Raw genomic sequence first — 18,359 nt, 5'->3', positions numbered from 1 at the left:
TTCATTCACGAAGTCCCACGGACTCATGGGTTGTTTCCTGTACTATCTTTATACTGTCTACATTAGTTAGGATCTACATTTTGTTAAGCCTTACATCTTTATTCAATGAAAATATTGATCCATATATTTACAAATAAATAAAAAATGCTATAATCAATATTATAAAATAATATACCATCAAGAAAAAAACAATGACAAGGTTTAAAATCAAAACTAAATATAGGTCTGCATTATTAGAATAACACACCTAACTAGCTTTGCTCCACTAGCATGGTTGTTAAAGGCACTGCAAATGCAATGAACCCATGAGGTTCAGGTCATCACTCTACATCTAAGCAGGATGTGTGTTTTGACAAACCATTGTTTCCACAACTGTTTTCCCCATCTTTCTAATGAAACTCGTGTTAATGCCCAGCTTGTGGATTTGTGAAGAACATAGAAGTTACCTCATGTATGACTTTCTTAGTGCAAATTCTTACCTTTTAAAATTACCTTTTAAATATCATATGCTTAACTTTTAAACATCTCTTAATAAAAAAGCAACTTTAAATATTCTAATGGAAGGGTGGTGTATTGGTGGCTCAGTGGCAGAATTCTCACCTGCCATGTTGGAGACCCAGTTTGGATTCCAAGTGTCTGCCCATGTACAAAAAAGTTCTAATGGAGAATTAATGTAAACAGAGAATATTGTATTTTAGGAGACATGATAATTATTGCACATACCTCCTATTTCCTTGTAGGTTCATTTGACTCAGAAGTCAAATGAACCCCATAATCATAATGAGGATGTTCATTTAATAAGTGAACACTAGTATCCAATCTGGATAGCCCACCCCTTCAGTGTCAGCTCCTCTGGGGCTAAAACTGGAGTCTTCTCTCCCAGGAGGTCATTGTACCTTCTAATTATTTTCACCACTTGCAGTCTATATGGGACATGCTGCATCAACTGTATATCTAGACTTTTGGCCCAATCTTGGCTACACCTGTGGCCCAATCCTGGATCAAAGACACACTGACATTTAATTGGAGAGGGGTTGCCTCTATAACTTGCAATTTTTGCTGGTCTTCTCTTACATGCTTTTATTGAACTCACTTGCAGGACAGCATAGATAGCAGCTATTTGCTGCTCAATTGGAGAGTATCTTATTTTTTTTCTACTTTCCATAATTGAGATCAAAATCCTATTGCCTCACCATAACAATTTTGGGGGACTCAGGCAGGTGCACTGAGGAATGGTGAGGAGGGTTTTTAAGCACAGGTTTAATTACTCACACCCACAACCGAAATGATCATTGGGTGGTTTTTAAAGCCAGTTCTTATAAAATATCCATGACTAATATATATTCAGGAATAGCAGAGATATATTCTGTGTAGGTTTTAGGCAGCAAGCATCCAATGCCATGCACTACATAGCTTGTTTCCTATAGACTGTGCACCACTCTTATCCATCAATTTGAGTCAGAGGGCCATTAACCCAGTTTAGGTTTCCAAACAACAAGTCCATTCTGCCTCTGTAGCCACTAGGGCCAAGACATACTGCACATTGTGTGTGTGTGTGGGGGGGCTTAGACCTTGAAAATTCCTTCAATCTCCCATTTCCCTGATCCACCAGACCCCCATGGCTGGTGCATCAGTCAATCATGTCACATCATCCTGGCTTTATGAGCATAAAACTTCATGTTAAGTGCAAGGGGGGGAACTCAGCCTGTTTTTTTTCCCAATAGCTTACTGAATCGCTGTTCCTGGGGCAATTTTTTTTACAAAACCAGTAAAAATTCATTGGGCTGTTGATTAACTGTCTTTGGATTCACCCACATTTGCATCCACAATACCTTGGTGTGGCTTCCAGCTTTACAGTTCCTTTCTACCTGCAGGGCAGCTTTTATTCTGATGGCAGCTCCACCTCTTGCTTTACCAGGTACATTTTTTTTCTCCTGTTCATGTACCTCTATGTTTTTGTAACTGTGCTTTTTCACTTTTTGCAAGTTCCAGGCTTTCATCCCCACCATCTCACAGGTGCAACAGCCATGCTAAGAGTGTCTCACCAGGTTTGTGAGATTCAGAGTTTCTCTGGTGTGTATGCCATATATGCAATCTATTGACAGACCTGTTAGTGAGCCACTGGTCCACCATCTGGAGACAAGGGATAGCCATGCTTCACCTGTTGTTTGACTATGGGATGGGCATGAAGCAAAAGGGAGGGAGACTTGCCTAGGGATATCACCAACTCACTTGGGATTAAAGTAATTCAGAACACAGTGGTAAGGAAGACATCGTCTATATTTTAGAACCACACATACTCTTTGAGACTGAAGGAAGAAAGACTTATTTGGCATGGAACTTAAATTTTCTGAAGCACATAATCTAACTCAGCCTATCTGTATAGTTCATTTGAGCAATTGAAATACAGGGAGCACTGAATAAGAAAGAGGTCCTTTAATCTGACATAGTTTAAGGCAATGCCTAGATACATCCTAAAGTAGATTAAGTCACATGAGTGATGGGAGAATAAATATGGAGCTATCAAACTTTACCATTAGGGAATCCCCTGATACTGTGTCAAACTTTAGGGGCATACAAATCAATAGGCCAAGCCCTAGATCTTGGGACTTCATTTTGTGAATCTTATGTAGGTAGCAGAGAAGCTTAGCCTACCTGTAGGCATACCAAAAATTACTTCTGGAGGACCTCTTTTGTTGTTCTATGTGGCCTCATGCTCTCTAAGCCCAATTCTGCAAGTGAAATCATTGCCCTCCCCCTTCATGGGACATGACATCCAGGGGTAAAGTCTCCCTGACAGCATGGGAGATGACTCCCAGGGATGAATATGGTCCTGGCACCATGGGATCAACAATTCCATCCTGACAAAAAAGGGGAAAATAAGTATAATTAATAAAGTATCAGTGGCAGAAAGAGTTCAAACAGAATTGAGAGGCAATTCTGAAGATTGCTCTTATGCAAGCTTCAGTTAGACATTGCTTCTATCATAACTTTACAAACCCCAACCAGGAACATTCACGCTAATCCTAAGGAACACTGACAACAATATATAAGATTCCACAACGATTTCATGCACTAGTGTAACTTTCCAGAAACCTACAAACTCCAGATGGGATCCTGCACCAGATAAATCCTGAAACCTAGCCCAGCCTCCCCAGCATATCAGTTAGCTCCATCTCCTAATCCCATATTAGTGACAGACCCTTCCAATACCAAAAGTTTAGAATTTTCATAACCCAAAAATCCCTAAAGAAAGGAATAGAAAGATCAAAGATGATAGTGGAGTCATACAGAGAAGAAGGATTTAACAAATGCATATGACTGCTGAATCATAAAATTGATATCTCTTTCAGTCTCCAGTATCATAGACCAGCTAGAAGTAACCACCTAATATTGTGGAATTGTAACCCATGCCAAAGTCTGAAATATGTTCTACAATTTACACAGCTGCTGTGCTTTAACATTTATTTCTTTCTTGTATATGTGCTATTTTTCACATGCAAAAAAAGAAAAAAGTCAATTCTGTTGATAAAAAATATTTATACCTTCTAGCCTCCTCTATTCTGGAGCATCTAGAAGGAAGCATCTGAGAGAATCATATCATGTCCCATAACAAACTGGGATCTGTCCTGTAACTGACTGTTAAAGAGTGCTTTGAAAACTGTGTTTTTTTCCTTTGCTTTGTATATATGTTATATTATACAATAAAAAATTAATTAAACAAACAAACAATCCAGTGTATCTACACAAGGAAAATATTGGTGAAGTTGAATCACTTAAAAGCATTTGTATCAAGAAGGAGACTTTCCAGAAAATATTTTGTTTGAAAAACACTATGTAGAGGTGGACACTATATTTACATATTTGTAATACCTTAATCAGGCACAAAATAATAGGTAATGTTAGAAGTACATGCAGGTATGTTTCTTAAGTTGGGAGGGAAAACAACAAATTATAGGTGGTTGCATCAGCTGTACACAGTGATGATAAAATAGCAGAGTAGAGAAAACTAGACTGCAAATAAATAATCACAACAAATATTGGGATAGCAGAAGATGATTAGATCATAGAAGACTGTACCATCTTGATTTCATTAGCATGAATGCCAGAATGTCCTTAGGCAACAAAATTTTATCTGGAGAGGGAATTTCTCCTCTGCCTCATCCTTTCTGGATCTTACTGGCAGCCCCACTGTGCTCTGTGGAATTGCCCAACCCCCACAATCTCAACTTCTGAAGTCAGGCAAGGAGAATATTTTCCCTTATGATTGAGTTCCAGACATCATCACCCAGGAGATAAGCAAATGGCAGATAGCTATGTTGGAAAGTTTTTAGCATTACTCAATCATTAAATGTTTAATATTATATCTCAACATAGAATCAAATTTAAAATTGCCAAGGAATTTTCACCAGTGAAATGAGAAATTGGGACCAAAAGGACAGTTCTGGGACTGGTTTTGTTTTTTAAGTACAATTTTGTATCCACTTAAATTGAGTACCAATGGGCCAAATGATGAGATGAGTGACAGGAGGAATGATGAGAAGGTGGCTTAGAATGGCAATTGTTATAGGAATGTTTCACATTCTGAAGCACAGGCCAGTGGCCTGTGAACTGGAATGGGTTGTTAAGAAAAACCCCTTATATTAGGAATGCACTGATTCTATGAGCACAATAATTTAAATATTGGAACATTTAAAAGTCATAAGAGCCCTTTAACAGCAGTTAGAGGCTGCATAGTCTATTTATGATAAATTGAAGAAAATTATCAATACTCTGTATTATTAGTATATTTTCAAGTGTGTTTTCTCATAGAACATCTCCTAACGCATGGCATAACTGCTTCCTAATTTGATTTCCAAAGTGTTTCAATACATTAGTTTGTTCTAATTTGTCTGTATTACTCTCATCCCAAATCTGAGACCTTATTTGGACAGGTCACAAAGGATATTTGCGGTTCTTTTCCTTAATCAATTATTTCCTTCTTTGCCTGGGATGCTACTTCAGGAATGAGGACAGATTAAGTGTCCAGATGGTTCATAAGAGACCACTTCAGTAGTGTTAGTATTCCCTGGTCCTGGCAGATGCTTAAAGTTGCACTTTTGTTTAATGAGAGAATTGTAGAATTAGGTGATATATTCTTAGTTGTTAAATGCATTACATTTTACACTTTTAAAAGAGATTGTGAAGATATCATTTTAGGTGGTGTCTAAAATTTAATCTAAAGAATGAACTATCACAAAATACATTTTTGAAAATACCACAAATATTTACAACTTACTCATAAACTTTTTACATATTCAATGAATGATGTGCGTGAATTTTGGTAGTGGTGGGACAATATACTATAATCTTCAAGCATTAAATGACACAGTCTAACAACTAGCAGTGGTTAAACAAACTATGTTAGTTTACAACTAACTGGGAAGAAATATACCATAACTGAAATGGCTTTTAAAAGGGGGAACTTATTATGTCACAAGTTTACAATTCTAAGTCATTGAAAATACCCAAACTAAGGTATCTACTGAAGGATACCTAATACAAGGAAGGCCAATGCATCTGTGGCACCTCTGTCAACTTGGAAGTCACACTGGTCCCTTCCTCCCTTGCCCCATTGCTTTCAGTCTCTTCTCCTGCAGAGGTTCCTGAATTTGCTTCCCTAGGGAAGGCTTTAATCTCTTGGCTTCACTTGGCTCTCTCCAGGTTCTGGCTTGCTTAATATTTCATGGCAACATCTGCTGGACTCCAAGCATCTCCAAACATCAATGTCTCTGGTCTCCACATGTCCACATATGTCAGTTTTGCTATAAAGCTTCTGTCATCTCTGAAGCTTCTGTCATTTCTCTAAGCTCTTTGTTTCCCTGATTTCCCCCTAATGTTTCCTCTTTTACAGGGTTCCAGGGAACGAATCAATACTCTCCTGGAATGGGTGGAGTCACATCTCCATCTAATCAAAAGTTAGTATCCACAATTGTATGTCGCCCATTTCTGTTGAGATCATCTAATCCATTTTCAACTTACAGTGCTACACAAGCATTAAAAGAAAGGGATGCTCCAACAATTTTGCATCAGAATTAATACATGACTTTTCTGTGGTACATACTTTTAAACCGGCACACAAACTATGCTACATGCCTTTAATGAAATACAACTCAGTAATAAAATATCAACCAGTGACATATAAAAGAACATAAATGTATATCATAGGCATCATTTTGAGTGAAATGAACCACGTTGAGTAGTTCCATCATGTACAATTCAATTAATATGACATTCTGAAAAATATAAACCTATGTTGTCAGAAACCAGATCAGGTTCACTGGATATGTGTTTAGGAGAAGAGGATGATTTCCAAAAAACAGGATGAATATGTTGGGGTTGGGGGCGGGTAATGAAAAATCTCTATACCTAAATTTTGATAGTAGTTACAGGACTATATGCATTTATCAAACTCATAGAGCTGAGCACGAAAAATGATGAGTTCTGCATTGTGTAAATTAAACTCAAATATAACATAACTTAACATGGTTGGTATATATTCAGAAATCCAATCAAAGTAAGCATAGAAATAGTTCAATGACTGCTTTAGTTTGTTAAAGTTACCAGAATGCAGAATGTAATAAATGGAATGGCTGTTATAGAAGGGACTTATTAAGTTACAAGTTTACAGTTGTAAACTTGAGTCAGAAGAAAAGTTGCATGGCATCCCAAAATTCTCTTTCAGCTGGGAGTGCATGTGACTTGCATCTGAGGTCCTTACTTAGCTGCTCTGGAGCAAAACTCTGGATTTTGACTTGTTGTGCATCTGATGGGAACATGGCAATATTTGTTAGCCCTTTGCTCATGGGTTTTGTTGCTTTCAGCTCCTGGCCCCAGTGGCTTCCTCTCTGAACTTCTCTCTCTCTCCAATCATCTCCAATTGTCTGCACCTCTGTCAGCTCTGACCTGTCCCTCTTGCTCCATGAGCTCTCAGAAGGACTCCAGTAACCTAATCAAGAACCAGCCTTATGGATGGAGTCACATCTCCATCTAATCAACAGTTAACACCTGCAGTTAGATGTGGCACATCTCCGTGGAAATGACCCAATCAAAATGTCCCAACTCTACAATATTGAATCAAGATTAAAGAACAAGACTTATCTGTGGTGGACAAAATTTCAAAACCAGAAAAATGACCATTCTCTGTAATAAAAGTAAACAAGTTCTTTGTAAGGTTCTGTAATTTATTCAGGCATTGTGTCTAAAACCTTCCCTGGGTGATCTGTATGATTTTGAGCAGTAACAGGGCTTAGTTCCCACTGTAAGAGTGTATCCAGTGGAAATTAGTGTTGCATGTGCCCTTACTCAAGCTTAGTCAGATTCACTGAGCGTGCTAGCTCCCACCTGTTAAAGGAAGGAAAGGGCACTTCGTCCCTCAGAAGAGGTCTGAATTGCTTCTCTATCCTATGCTGGATCCAGGGGACCAGGCAGTTGTGCTGGGACAGATGAGGCTTCTTAGCCTCCTGGGTGTCATGATATTCAAGGTCTGTGCCAAGGCAAACAGAGTTTCTGGAGCTGGGTGAGCTTATAGAGTGCTGCTCCCAGGTCAATGAATAATGTACCTGCTGCACCCACACCTGGAACACAGTCTGAGAAATGCCCTCAGTCAGAGCCTGCATGAGAGATACCAGGCTCTTCTGAAGAGGCAGTGGCTGATCTCCTGGGAACCCGGATTCTGGCTGCCTGCTGCACCCAGTGCAGTACATTGAGTGACTACTCTAGTGAGCATCTTGGATCTTCTGGGGCTCACTGTAGCAGCCAGCATGGGCTTGCCTTTCAACTCGTCCTTCCCCAAATCATCCTGCACTCAGTGCCCAGACAGGGCATTGTGGAAAAAGTACAAGCATGAGACAATGGACTGATTCAGCTTTCAGGTGTCTCACCATAAGTCATCTCCTTTTCCTGAAATCCCCCTCCTTCCCCACTCTCTCAGCCTCTAGAAAAAGGTGAGACCCATTTTTGGTCTGCCGTACTCCCTGGATCTAGGTGTCTCCAAACACACTTGGTCCTTTACTGACCATGAACTGGGGGTCTAGCATTCCATTCGACGATTTCTACATTTCCCAAGGCACCCTGGAGACATTTACATCATTGTTCCAATCCCTTCTCCCAAACAAAACCCAAGTAAACATGTGTGAGTCAGCATCCCTGTCTCCATTTCCCCCTCCAAATTCTTAAGAACAGTCAAAGTCTCTGCATTGTCTTTGGATGTAGATCTCCCTTGGCCTGCATGAGCCAGTCTTATCTTCTCTATCATATGATTTTTTCCCTCATATCTAAACTCTTTTCCTTAAAAGAACTACATTGGAAAGGAGGCTGGTGTGCAACCTATTGGCTGGAATGGCAATGAAGCTATCCCTCTTCAGTTTTCATGCACATTTTTGGGCCTGAGAGAAAGGTCCTCTCTTTTACCACTCCAGGGACAGAATGAAGGGTGGCCTGAAGGATTTGTCTTTATTAGTTTCTCAGACATCTGGATGTGGCTTGCTCTGATTGACTGTATAGATTCCTCCCTCATTCTCCCCCCTCACACTCATCAGAGCCTTTGATGGTTTGTGAATGGAAAGTTTTTTGTTATGCTGATACTGAAGGCCCAGACCCAGAAAAAGTCAGAGATGTCCTGTCATGCTGTCAAACACCAGGAGAACAGAGCCAGTGGACAAAGAGGCAAGATGTCAGGAAATCATCCCAATTTCGACCTATTAGTCTAAAACTTACTGGGATTTCTGCATATTTCTCCACCATGAAATGAAAATTGAGGGCCATCCAAGAGTCATGACAGGAAAAGTAAAGAAGCAAATCTGAAAACACTCCTCTATATTGGCAGACATAGCAGTTTTCTGAGCAATAAAATAATTAGTGTACTTTCATTACTGGCTGATGATGTAACCATATACTTGGAAATGTAAGCAAATATGATAAAACTCTGGTATTATTAAGCTTAGAGTTCAGCACACACCCTGTGTGCAAAAAAAGTTGTACCAATATTTAAGGAATTTACATATGTTTCCAAGCAATTAAAATACACTTTGGGAGATGGAATATTAAGAACAGCAGTCCAACTTAAATGCTTCAGAGACTAGCTCTAGTCTAAAGCTCAGAAAAGGTTTAGGAAGAGAACTATAAACTATGTCACCTTAACATGATAGAACATTTAAAAATTTGAGTGATGCATATCTTTAGTTGGAACAATAATATTCATCTCCCCAAAACTACTGTATAATTCAATCAATTTCTACCAAAAGTTTTTTCACTGAAGGTATGGTTAGGTAATCATAAAATTTCTCGAGAATATGCATGTAAAATAGCAAAGACAAATCAAAGGAATAACAGCGTGAGTGAATTTCCATCCAGATAAAACTTTGTATTCTAATAAACTTTTAAGAAGTTAGTGATGATGTATGTATGAATGAAACAAGGAAAATATCCCTGAGAGAGATATTCCTACATAATAAATAATGAAATACTGAAATGTCAGAAGTGGTTTGGCATGTCTGTAAGGAAACAAAGAATTGTTCAATAATCATGATGAAAAGAAGTTTAATCATATTCTACCTCGTATTATTTACATAGAGAAGTTTCACATGTATCAGGGGGAAAGTACAAAATTGGAAAACATAAAAAGAGAGCAAAAAGTTTAGAACTTTGGTTTATGAAATAGAGGGATATTTCTTTAAGAAGATATAAAATCCAAGGAAGAAATCAAAGCTTGAAACTCTGGTAACATCAATGCTAGGATATACTGTCTGAAAATATTTAAGGATACCCGATAATTGAAGAACATATTTCCAGTGTCCATCTCCCAGAGAGGAATAGTCTCCAGTATGGCTGAAAATGAATTTCTACCTACCATGAATGAAAGAAGACCCAGAAGAAAAGTAATAAAAGCAAAACAGGCAGGCAATCCATAGACCAGTAAAGTCATACAGTGAATGATGTCTTACGTATGTACACTGCTGTTAATCATAACATAGATGTGAATTCAGGTCTCACCATTTCACTTCCCTACAATTAATAAAAATGCTGACACAGCACTGGGTCCATGATATGGGGAATTGGACTCCCCACCAGGGTTCATGGACTTGTATTTGTTTAAAACTCTTCAGAGGAACAAGTTGTCACATGTCCAAAATTTGAAGATGTGAAAACTACACAGAAATTTAAGCCCTCATTTTCCATTCATAAAGAGGACATTACACAAGTATATTCATGACAGCATAGACAGTGGATGAAAATTACTGGAAACAACAAGACATTATCATAAGATCAGACTGAGAAGCAATCAAAGGAAAGCCTAGTGTATCCCTGCAAGTAAAACATAAGTGTAGTTGAATTATTTAAAGGTACATGTATCATGAAGGAGGATTTCCAGATAATTATTTGCTTTTGACAAGCACTATTTAGAATTAGACACTATATTTACTGGTATATTTACTTTAATCAGACACTAAGCAATGTATAGTATTAAAAATAAGCACAGATATGTTTCCATATGTGAAATGCTTGCGATTGCAAATAAAATAAATTATGGATGATTATAACAGTTGTACATATAGATGATAAAATATCAGTGCAAAGGAAAATTAAACCCCAATGAAATTATTGCAGCAAGCCTTGGGTTAGCAGAAGATGATTAAAGCAAATATGACTTCATGGTCTTGATTCAGTTGGCATGAATCCAAGAATGTCTTGAGGTAACAAAAATTTTGGCTGAGGGTTTCACCCTTCTGCCTCACCCTTCCTTGATCTTCCTGGAAGCCCCACTGTGTCCTGTGGATTTCCTAAACCTCCACGATCTCAAATTCTGAACACAAGCAGGGAGAATGTTTTCCTTTACAATTCAATTTCAGAATTATCACCCAGGAAATAAGTAAATGGGACATAACTATAATAGAAAGGGTTTTGCAACTAGTAGAATCATTAAATGTTTAATACCTTTTCTCAGGAAAGAATCAGATTCAAAATTGCCAAGGAATTTTCACAAATGAAATGTGAAGCAGGGATCAACAGGAGACTTCTCAGACTAGTTTTGGAATTTAAAAATCATCTTCCATCTGCTTAATTTATATGAGAGGGAGGAGGACCAGTGGACCAGAGGATGAAATCAGGAACAGGGGGAAGGGGGCTTGGAAACTTCATTGTTACGTGAATGATTCAGATGCTGAAGCACAAACTAGCAGCCTGTGACCTAAAATAGATTATTAGGTAAATTTCAAATTTAGGGTGCACTTATCCCATGAGCACAGGATTTACATATTGAAGTATTTAGTATTTAGAAGTGGGGCTAGTTAGAACCTAGATATGCTACTTATGATAAACGGAAGAAAATTATGGGCATTCAATATGTTGTGAATGTATTCAATACCCTTTTGTAATAAATCAAACTCCCAATCTATGACATATCTGTTATCTAACTTTATTTCTGAAGTATTCCAATAGATTATTTTGTTCTATTTTGGAAGTCAATCTAAATAAAACTATAAGTTGGGCTCTGAAGCAAAATGAGCATTCATATTATTTGGTTTGGTGGTCATCACAGGAAGCTTATAAAGGGCACTGAAGAAAGTCAGAGGGACCAAAGAAGAAAAACAATAGTGTGGATTATGAATCAAATTATTTTATTTATGAAATAACTTGGCATTTTCAAGTCAAAGAATTAACATACTGTCATGCATAGTGTTCATTCCCAGTATATATTTTTTCTCGTGGTATTTCAGGATGAGTTACAATTTAATGAAAAGGCTCTCAAATTGATCTTGTATGAGATTCACCTGGAGGGCTTGTAAAAGCATGGATCAAAAGGCCCATCAACATTGTTACTGATTATGTAAGTCTGGGCCAGGAATGAAGGATCCTTATATCTTTGAGTTTTCCACTGATGCTTGAGCTCCAGATCCAAGGTCACCTTTTGCAAATTAGTGGCTTTGTAAAATTTATTGGGTCTTCTCCAGTACAAATATGGGTCCAAAGGGAAAACTTAAAACAGACATATGTCTGTAATTAGTTGTAAAGATTTCTGTGTATGGTGTGCCCATGTCTATGTGAGTCAGGCAAATGGAGGGCTGCTTTCTCTCATATACCTACTTTGATGGCTGTGTGCAGACTCAGTGTACTGAGGCCATAGGGCTCCGAGTAGGATCCGTTAGGGATTGTGAGTACAGTCTGGGATGGAACTGTCAGTTCTCCCTCCTCAGGCTTCCTTGTATTTGTGTGGGAAAGTCTTTGAAGTGAACAGTCCCTGGGAGGCTTCATATGGGAGAGAGGTGGAAGGGGATATCTTTGAGAATATGGGGAAGTGGGGTGATGCTCAGACATTCCTTATGGGCCTAGATTCTCATATTTCTCATGAACCTCCTCTTGACACACAGGTGACCAGTAGGGCTGGGCTGTTTCTATGCCTGTGTATTCACAACAAAATACAAGTCTGAAGACTTAATTGGATGTACCAAATTGGTATTTTCTCTAAGGTAAATAAATTTTAATGAATAAAAAGATTTTAAAATTTGAACTGTGAGGCTTAGAGGTCAAAATACATATACAATGTGCCATGTTTATAGTCAGTTTTTTCTTTGAATATAACTGAAAAATGCTAATTTACAATGATTTTTAATAACCCAAATACTCAAAATATATGAGACCAAGAGATCATTGCCATAATAGTTTCCACTAAAATATTTCTGTATAGTCAAAAACTCTCCTGAAACAGGAACTGCTTAAAAAATGCAGAAAATTGATGAGCGCCTTACCCATATTTTATTAAACTTAATGAATGTAACTCCCTCGTTCACCATATTGTTCCCAACATTTCAAATAGAGTATCAGATGTTCTAAACACTTAATGAGTATTTGCTGCAAGGAAGAAAGCTATTGCTAAGATTCCTTCCCTTATATCTATATGTTGAAGCTGTCATCTGCTCTGGACTCTTTCCTTGACACCTATGAAGTCCTCCCCTTCTGTAAATGGACTGTTACCTACAAGAATTGGCCGAGATTAATGTGGTCATTTTCAGTGGCCATATCCAAGTATTTAACCCCAATAATCATAGGTAAAGCATCTATTAATACTACTCTCAACCCACCCACAATCCTGTATTTTATGTATAGTTGAGGAGGTTTTAATGAATGTTTTATATAAGCAAGTTTTTGACCTCCTAAGCTGAATCTGGAGGGAGATATAAGACAATCATCATTCTGCCATCCACCCTGCCCTTCCATGATTACTTTACTTCTTCCAGGCACCTCCACCTACCACCCCACCACCCCATGGCCTTTAGACATTTCTTCGACTTCTACCTCCATGCCCTAAATTCATCTGAGACTTCTGGACTTCTATCATTGGATTCCACCTTAATCCAGTGGACTTCTATCCCATTCCACTGATGTTAGACCATTTCTCAGACCTCTCTGCCTCTCAACCTCAATTTCTCAACCATTGAGCATCCATAACTTCCTAATGACCCCCAAGTATCACTCCAGTAGTAAAATCCCTGCTGTTTTCTCCTGGGCCATTTATCTCACTCATGCATAGTTTCCTGATCAGCTTCTTTCATCATCTTGCTCTCATTTTACCTCCCACAGCCCATTACTTTTCACAATTCCATATTCCCTTCCTACCCTCCACCTATGCCTCGTGTCAGCAATAACACTCAGGAACTGCTTACCCTGCTGTTTTTCCCCTCTCCCCTTCATTTTATTTAATTACTCATAAATATTATGTCTCTCATGCCATTTAGACACTCCTGATCTTTACCAACCTTTGTTCATTATCTCAACATCTGCACAATCCCCTTATTTGGCATGACCAAATATCTTCAGCATTCCAAATATGCAGTACCCCCTAAATTCCTTGGATAGTAGCCCATTCTTACCCTTAAACATGACAGTATTCTTGAACTTAAATGGGACTTTACCTGCTGACTTTTGACTCTTTCATTTTCTCTCCCCATCTTCATTCTTCATGCTCCAACATAATCAGGCTCTTAACTTCTCCTTCTTCTTCCTATTCTTCCCCCACTTATTTTTATTCATATTTATCAAACATACTTGCATTGTCATTCTACCAACACCACAGCTTTTTCTCTTAGTACATAATGCTCATAGTACTTTTTGCACTTTACACATTGCAATATCATCCTTGAGAGTTGTTGGACCACTGGAAAGAGTATAAAGGTTAGATTTATAGAAGAGAATTGGAGCTACCACTATTCTGTCAAATATGTGCGTGTTATTAATATATACATATACACTTTGACAGAGTGAGTGTGATTTGATGCATGTGAGTAGGTGTGTGTGTTTGTGGGAGTGTGCATTGATCTGTATAAATGTGAGTGTGTATTAATACATAGTGTGTGGGATAGTATGCATTTGTAAGGAAATGTGCTGTGAGATGTATATTTGTAACTATGTGAGAATATATGTGTATCTGCAGGTGGGCATGTAGATATGTGTCAACATGTAGGTGTGTGTGAGTATACATGATAGATGTTGTCCTTCTTAAAAGTTCTAAAACTTGATTTGGAAATTTAGAATCATTTATAGTGGACCTGTGTAAAACATGGGTTTATTTGTAGGTAAACCCAAAGGAATAATTTGAACTCATATTAATTATTTACAAAAAGAATCAGTGCTTATTACTGAAAACTCAGCCAAAATTAAGGTTTGCAGATTTAGATGACAATTCAATGCTCTTAAATTTAGAAACTAGCATCATTTATGTGGTAGTTAATAGCATTAAAATATCCAATTGTGGTGCTTTTATTACTGAGTCTTTCATAGATTTTTCCTTTCTATAGTCATTGATTTTTTTACACATCTTATCTTTAATGGGTATTCAATATTTGTAAGATATGTTTTCCTTAGAAATTTCCATATCTTCTAGATTTCCAAATTATTTGACATTGATTGCTTGCTATTATGTTCTTCCTTTGACTTGGATTTCTGAAAATATTTTTCAGGTGCTTTGATTCCATATCTTGTGTAATAACTTGAATGATTTTATGGTCAAGTGGCCTAAAAATTGGAAAAGCACTCACTTTGGGGTGGTAGAATGTCTGAGGGAGACAGACTACCCTCACAGGCACATCCCTTGCTGCAAGACACTCATATGTCAGAACATTGTTTCACCTGCCCCCTGCCTGGAAGACTACACCTAATCCCAGGAGCCTGGAAATAGTGGAGTCTGGACAGTATCTTTTTAATGGTCTCTTATGTGATGCTAACTAGAAAGTTGTAATTAGTTTTGGTAATTAGTAATTGAGATAAATGTTTCCAGAAAGACTTTCAGCACTCAAGCCTACACTGTCAGAATCAGTGTAGATGAAATGATAATTGCAGTTCTGTGGGGAGGTGAGGTCACAGAACCATAAGCCCATAACTCAGGATCTGGCTTCCTCCCTCCCACACACACTGGCTGTCATGACTGTCATGTGGAACTCACTGTATTTGCAGGTGGAAGTAATTGGTGAGTGTTTCTTATTTTAATCTGAGAGGCAGAGTGTGTAACAGATGGAGGCATACCAGGAATTTGGGGAAGAACAGAAAAGGAGTCCTTCAGAATTAGGCCCAGTGCCAAAGACATAGAGAAAGGACAAACCATTACTGTGGAATAGGCTGAGCTGGTGAAGAGAGATGATGCCCCAGAGTAAACACCAGTACCTGATGGCCTCTACTAGGATTTAATGTAATCTTCACTGATAGGGACTGCAGGTAATTAATCTAGATGACTAAAAATCTTTTCAAAACATGTATTCAATCCTATAGTTCTTAAAAAATCATGGAAACGATTCTCAGAAATACAAGAGATATGCCTCTAATTACTCTAAACATGTAATAAACAGGATAAACCTATATGAATCATCTCATCCTATGTAGAAACACTGGATATGAATGGAAACTGATATGGTGCAAATGCTTCTCTATTCCTGGGACTATGATGTGCATAATGGAGACAGTAATTGTATATCTAGTGAAAACATCCAGAGTCTTTTGATTATGTTTAGTTTGTTTTCTCTCTTGAAATCAGATAAGCAGATTTTAAGGGGAAATTTATCTTTGTATTGTGGGTTTCACACAGCAGCTGCCAGGCTCATATATATCTTCTGATCAATCTCTGGTTTAGAAATATTCAAGTAGCAATCCAAAAATCTACTCTTTTCATTCATGATATGCACAATATTTTAAAGTTTACAGATTCTGTTTTGCAGGTGTCTTCATTTAAAAATCTTTCAGAAGTCCCACTAAACAGCTAATAGTTTTAATTAAATCAGGCATGCAAATACACCTAAGGGGGTACATATTTTATATTCCAATGTTTATCTTAAGTTAGTGTTTCATGACACTCGGTATAGGACAAGACATGAGATTGTTCCATGATTCCTTTAATAGGTGACGTTGTACTTTTCTTCCTGACATGAATGCAAATTAGTCTTTCTATGTCTATCATAATATGGAAACACTGTTTCACTCATGAATTCCTACCAGCTCATGGGTTTGGCTCCTATACTACCTTCCTACAGTCAACATTTAGTTAAGATCTCCATTTTAATAAGCTCTCTACATCTTTATTCATAGATAATATTGACTGATAGACAATAACTTTATACGTGTCTATAACCAAAATTGTAAGAATAACACACCACCAGATAAAACCCAATGACAAGCTACAAAAACAAAGCTAGTATGGGTCTGCATTATTGGAAAAACATGCTTACTTAGCTTTGGTCCTATAACATGGTCATTAAGATGTTTGTTTTATAACAAACCAACCAGGTTCAAGTTAACACTTTATGGGGATTTTGACAAATATCTTAAACTTTCTCTGTATGTTTTCCTCATCTATCTAATGAAACTCCTAGTAAGGCTTGGCTCATGTATTTGTGAAGAATAAAGAAGCTATATTATGTATGGTCTTCTTAGTACAGAATCCTATCTTCTGATTTGCTTTTTAATATCATGCACTCAATTCTTAAGTGCCTCTTAATAAAAGATCAAATTTAAATATTCTAATCAGGAATTAATATAAGCAGAGAATACTGGATTTTATGAGACATGCTAATTACAGCATACCCCTCCTATTTCCTTGCAGGTCCATCTGATTCTGAAGATAAAATTTAGTCACTGTGAACTTGTAGAATGTTCTCCAGGGATTTGGCAATAAGGATGGTCTTCTTATTTCATACTATACTTGGAGTCCTTGGGAATTTCTCTCTTCTCTATCATTATGCCTTCCTTCATTTCACTGGGTGCAGGTTAGGGAACACACACTTGATTCTCAAGAACCTGCTTGTAGCAAATTCCTTAGTTCTATTTTCTGGAGGGGTCGCCCAGACAATGGCTGCTTTGGGAGGGAAACAATTCCCCAGTGATTATGGATGCAAGCTTCTTTTTTATGTTCACAGATTGGGCAGGGGTGTGTCCATTGGCAGCACTTGCCTCTTGAGTATCTTCCAGGACATCACCATCAGCCCCAGGAAGTCCAGGTAGGCAGAGCTGAAAAGAACAGTTTCCAAGTACATCCGCCTCTCCATAATCTTGTGCTGGCTCCTCTACATGCTGGTAAATATCTTTGTCCCTGTGTATGTGACCAGCAATTGAAGAAATGAGACCAACAAAAAGGGAAAAAAGATTTGAGGTATTGTTCTGCTAATGTTAGTGACAAAATCACAGTCTCAATCTCTGCAGGATTGCTGTCACTCCCTGAAGCTGTATGTCTGGGGTTCATGTTCTGGGCCAGGAGCTCCATGGTTTCCATCCTACACAGGTACAAGCAGCGGGTCCAACACATTCACAGGACCAACCTCTCCCCCAGATCCTCCTCTGAGTCCAGAGCTACACAAACCATCATTTTACTTTTGGGTACCTTTGAATCCTTTTACACCCACTCTTCCATCTTTCAGGTCTGTATTTCTATTTTAGATAATCCCAGCTGGTTTCTGATGAACATGGGTGCAATATTTGCTTTTTGTTTCCCAACTGTCAGCCCCTTTGTTCTTATGGGCCAAGACTCCATTGTCTTCAGAAGCCACTTCACCAGGAAACAATGGGTGAAGAACCATGTGGAAAGGTAATGCCATGAATCATTTTCATGTTGAACTTGAAATTTTCAAAGGACTTGTGGATTTCCAAAGGAAGAAAATGGATATTTGTCATGAGTGGGAGGGATTTTAGTACAGCTATCTCTGTATTCACTTTACAAAGGTTATATGAAAAATTAATTATTTATATTGAAAAATAATAATTCACATTATTCCTTACCCTACTCATTCCTGAGTAAGGAATGTGAAGTCCCCTAATCTTATCATTAATATATAATGCATCTGTTT

General features: G+C 37.9%; 1 pseudogene; it reads left to right on the top strand.

Moving 5' to 3' along the window:
- Positions 1-17,169: 17,169 nt before the first annotated feature.
- Positions 17,170-18,104, top strand: LOC143658273 (vomeronasal type-1 receptor 4-like; annotated as a pseudogene).
- Positions 18,105-18,359: the final 255 nt, after the last annotated feature.

This window comes from Tamandua tetradactyla, chromosome 16, assembly GCF_023851605.1.
Source record: "Tamandua tetradactyla isolate mTamTet1 chromosome 16, mTamTet1.pri, whole genome shotgun sequence".
Lineage (NCBI taxonomy): Eukaryota > Metazoa > Chordata > Mammalia > Pilosa > Myrmecophagidae > Tamandua > Tamandua tetradactyla.
This window is presented reverse-complemented; position numbering and strand designations above follow the sequence as displayed.